We start from the raw sequence: 5,260 nt of genomic DNA on the forward strand, positions 1-5,260 counted from the left end.
AGCCTCATGAGTCAGCGATTCAAAACCCTCCCAGCCTCACGAGTCACGTCGTCCCAGACTCCCCCACCAGGGCCGGATTTTAGATTCAGCGATTCAAAACCCTCCCAGCCTCACGAGTCAGCGATTCAAAACCCTCCCAGCCTCACGAGTCACGTCGTCCCAGACTCCCCCACCAGGGCCGGATTTTAGATTCAGCGATTCAAAACCCTCCCAGCCTCACGAGTTAGCGATTCAAAACCCTCCCAGCCTCACGAGTCACGCCGTCCCAGACTCCCCCACCAGGGACGAATTTTAGATTCAGCGATTCAAAACCCCCTCCCAGCCTCACGAGTCAGTGATTCGAAACCCTCCCAGCCTCACGAGTCACGACGTCCCAGACTCCCCCACCAGGGCCGAATTTTAGATTCAGCGATTCAAAACCCTCCCAGCCTCACGAGTCACGCCGTCCCAAACTCCCCCACCAGGGATGGATTTTAGATCCAGCGATTCAAAACCTCCTCCCAGCCTCACGAGTCAGCGATTCAAAACCCTCACAGCCTCACGAGTCACGCCGTCCCAGACTCCCCCCCCCCCCCCCACCCCCAGGACCGGATTTTAGATTCAGTGATTCAAAACCCTCCCAGCCTAACGAGTCACGCCGTCCCAAACTCCCCCACCAGGGCTGAATTTTAGATTCAACGATTCAAAACCCCTCCCAGCCTCCCCCACCAGGGCCAGATTTTAGATTTAGCGATTCAAAACCCTCCCAGCCTCACGATTCATGCCATCCCAGACTCCCCACCAGGAACGGATTTTAGATTCAGCGATTCAAAACCCCATCCCAGCCTCACGAGTCAGCGATTCAAAACCCTCCCAGCCTCACGAGTCACGCCGTCACAGACTCCCCCACCCGGGCCGGATTTTAGATTCAGCGATTCAAAACCCTCCCAGCCTCACGAGTTAGCGATTCAAAACCCTCTCGGCCTCACGAGTCACGCCGTCCCAGACTCCCCCACCAGGGACGGATTTTAGATTCAGCGATTCAAAACCCCCTCCCAACCTCACGAATCAGCGAATCGAAACCCTACCAGACTCATGAGTCACGCCGTCCTAGACTCCCCCACCAGGGCCAGATTTTAGATTCAGCGATTCAAAACCCCCTCCCAGCATCACGAGTCAGCGATTCAAAACCCTCCCAGCCTCACGAGTCACGCCGTCCAAGACTCCCCCACCAGGGCCGGATTTTAGACTCAGCGAGTCAAAACCCTCCCAAGCTCTAGAGTCACGCCGCCCCAGACTCCCCCACCAAGGACGGATTTTAGATTTAACGATTCAAAACCCCCTCTCAGCCTCACGAGTCAGCGATTCAAAACCCTCCCAGACTCACGAGTTACGCCGTCCCAAACTCCCCCACCAGGGCCGGATTTTAGATTCAGCGATTCAAAACCCTCCCAGCCTCACGAGTTAGCGATTCAAAACCCTCCCAGCCTCACGAGTCACGCCGTCCCAGACTCCCCCACCATGGACAGATTTTAGATTCAGCGATTCAAAACCCCCTCCCAGCCTCACGAGTCCGCGATTCATAACCCTCTCAGCCTCACGAGTCACGCCGTCCCAGACTCCCCCACCAGGACTGGATTTTAGATTCAGCGGTTCAAAGCCCTCCCAGCTTCACGAGTTAGCGATTCAAAACCCTCATAGCCTCACGGGTCACGCCGTCCCAGACTCCCCACCAGGGACGTATTTTAGATTCACCGATTCAAAACCCCTTCTCAGCCTCACGAGTCAGCGATTCAAAACCCTCACAGCCTCATGAGTCACGTCGTCCCAGACTCCCCAACCAGGGCAAGATTTTAGATTCAACGATTTAAAACCCTCCCAGACTCACGAGTTAGCGATTCAAAACCCTCCCAGCCTCACGAGTCACGTCGTCCCAGACTCCCCCACCAGGGACGGATTTTAGATTCAGCGATTCAAAACCTCCTCCCAGCCTCACGAGTCACGCCCTCCCAGACTCCCCCACCAGGGACAGATTTTAGATTCAGCGATTCAAAACCCCCTCCCAGCCTTACGAGTCGGATTCAGCGATTCAAAACCCTCCTAGCCGCCTCACGAGTCACGCCGTCCCAGACTCCCCCACCAGGGCCGGATTTTAGATTTTTATGGCCCTGTTCTAGTAAATTACTGAGGCCCTCCAAAATCTTAATTGCGAGTTTTGAACTTTTGACCTCTAAGTTAATATACAATAAATACACATTTCTAGACTCTCTTCATAGAATCTTTTGAGATTAATTGTAAACTTTTAATTTTTATTTCTAAACTAATTATGTAAATATTAAATATTGAGCCTCTAAATTTGGGGCCCTCTAAAATTGTGGCCCTGTGCGGTAGCTCAGCTTGCACAACTTAAAATCCGGCCCTGGCCCCACCGTCACTATTCTAGACTCCCAGTCTGCCCCTGCCAGCTACGGCTCTACGAGATTGCGACTCTGCCTCTCTGGTCGTCTCTGGTCGTCCACTCGTCCCTGACTCCCTCGCTGGCTAATCGTCACCATTTAGACTCCCAGTCTGCTGTCACCGGCTGCCTCTCTACGACCATGCTAGGTAATTCCTCCATTCTCACTTTTAGGTAATTAATATTTGTGCAGACTTTTAGAGTTTTAGGTAATTGACTTTGAGATTCCAGGACCATTTTAAAAATTAAGTTGTATATACAGTGTGCAATTACTTAGTGGTTTGCAAGCTTCTTGATTGTAAAGAATATTTTATGAGTTTGGAAGTTCTAGTTAATATCTTTTAAAATAATTAAGGTAGTTTATCAAAATTTTAGCAGGAGTCATGAAAGATTCAGGTTTATCAAATTGAATTAATATTTAGGTTGAACTGTTAGTGAATGTGCATACTTTTTCCTTGTTTTGGTTGAACCTGTAGAAACGAGTTAATTTATAAAGATTTTAAGTCAATTCTTTCCAACAAATATTTCCTAATGATTCGGTGTTTTGTCGTGTAATTTTTTTTAAATAAGTAGTCTATTTTACATAGTTTTTATTATGTTTGATATCACAATGTACTTTTTTTTTCATTGGTATCATTCATGTGTGGAGTGACATTGCAAAAAATTGAGTCTTTTTTTTTTTTTTTTTTTTTTTTTTTGTTTTTGTTGGGTTTTGTAATAAATCAATACTAGAAAATTGGAAAACAACGGAGTATTCATGGAAAGAAGTCATTGATTTTTTTTTTTGTTTGTTTGCATTTTTTGATCATCGCAATTTCGGTAATCTTCCATTTCTTTTGTTTTTTTTTTTTTTCAGTATTACATCAATTGCGCTAGAAATGTCAGATTCTAAATATGCTTACTTCTGTTGTAACGGAGCACTCTACCGTGTTTTAATTGAAAAAGAACTCAAGTTAGAGCATGTGTTCTCTAAACTTCTAAACTGTCCGGCCCTGTTTAACCATGCCAATACTATATATTTGATTGGAGGCTATACGTCTTATTGTAGCTTCCAAATGTATACTTTTGATACTGTTAAAAATCTTGATTGTGACCACCGGAATTTTGAGCCTATGGTAGAACCGCGTGTGATTCGAGCTGAGAATCGGGTTTATTTTCTCTCAATGAACCGTAGGATGTTTGAAGCTATGATCAATAAGGATCATCTATTGTGTTTTCAGTTCTTTGATCCCTTCACAGATTCCTTTGAAACCCTTCCATCCCCTCCTCTCCCAATGATTATGTCTTTATTCCTACCCTCATGTTTGGCCACTTTTTTCTCGGAGAGTATATATATTTGTTGATTATGGACCCAAAGAATGCCAAGTACCATGTCCTAGCCTTCACTTTCAACATCAGAACCTCACAATGGAAGGAGAGGACGTCATTGCTTGACCGATTTAAAAATAAACAGATTAACCTTCCCTTCGGTCACAATGGCGATATAGGGCTTTCCAATGAGTTTTCTGGCCAAACTAGGATTCTAGTTGCCTTTTGCGGTACTAAACTTTATCCATATCATGTTATAATTTGTGCCGACGGTGACCTTGAGCCTGTATCGTATAGGCCTCTTGATGAACTTTGTTATCCTCGAAGTGGTAGAAATGAGTTTGAAACTGACTTGACACGACTAGCTGACCTTGGGGTGGAAAATTTCGCATGATCACTGGTTCTGACCGCGTAGATTTGTTGATGTATGTTTTTCAAATCGATTTTGAAATTGAATATCACATCCAAAATCTGGAACTGGTGTTGGAGCTTCCTCAAGCATTCTTTACGGCAAGAAATTCCAGCTTGGGGATAGTATCGAAGCCTTTTGTATTGTGCAAGTACACCCCTACTAGCCATTCATTCTTCTCATTTATATATGTTTCTACTTGTGTGATAAATTTTTCATTCTTTTCATTTGCTGTTTATTTATTTCCAGTTCTGCCCCTCCAGCAACCGAAGACCAATACATGCTGGAGAGCACAAGTAAAAGGGAGAGGAGTTGGGATAAAACTGTGCATATGACCAAGATCCTCCGTTCCTTATGAGGTAAGGTAGTAATCTTACCAAAATTGTTATCTATTAAATCTGAAAAAGTTGATTTTTACATGTTGGACTTTGAGCAAGTTCTTGAGATTCTTGATAGGTATTCTCATTGGCTACTTCAACATTTGCTGTATTATGTAGCCCTTGCTCAAAAGGTGTTTACAACTATTCTATTCTTGTGACTTCATTGTCTTTCATTACAGGTGTGTTGTTTGATGTGGGCATGGCCATGCTTGGTTCCTTGGACCGACCATCTTTTTAATTCTGCTTTAGTTGTAAATGGCCTGTCAAGGGAAGCCATGTTGAAACCACAAGTTTTGTTTGTTTTTTTTTTTTTTTTTTTTTTTTTTTTTTTTTTTTAACCAATTGGGTTTATGAACATTTTCATCACTGCTCTTTTACTGAACCATGAATTTGTAGTTATATGCCTTGGCACAGAGTATTAACTGCCAACTGTTGTTTCGTTTCTACCTTTTACGACACAAAGCATGTAACTGTTAAATTATATGGGATGAGTCTGTTCTGGAGCTTATGGAATGCTAAAAAGTTAATTTAGATGTTTGTTATGTATAGAGAAATGGTTACAAACTATGCATATTTACTCTTAATAGTATATTATATTTTACATATATGTACTAATTGCCCCATCTATATGTGGATGCATTGATCTATTCCTATGATATTAATTTACTAGTCTTTGAAAATTTAGATTTTATTGACTATGAATTTCCCACTGATGATGGAGTGTAGAAG

Source organism: Ipomoea nil, unplaced genomic scaffold (assembly GCF_001879475.1).
Source record: "Ipomoea nil cultivar Tokyo-kokei standard unplaced genomic scaffold, Asagao_1.1 scaffold1770, whole genome shotgun sequence".
NCBI classification, from domain to species: domain Eukaryota; kingdom Viridiplantae; phylum Streptophyta; class Magnoliopsida; order Solanales; family Convolvulaceae; genus Ipomoea; species Ipomoea nil.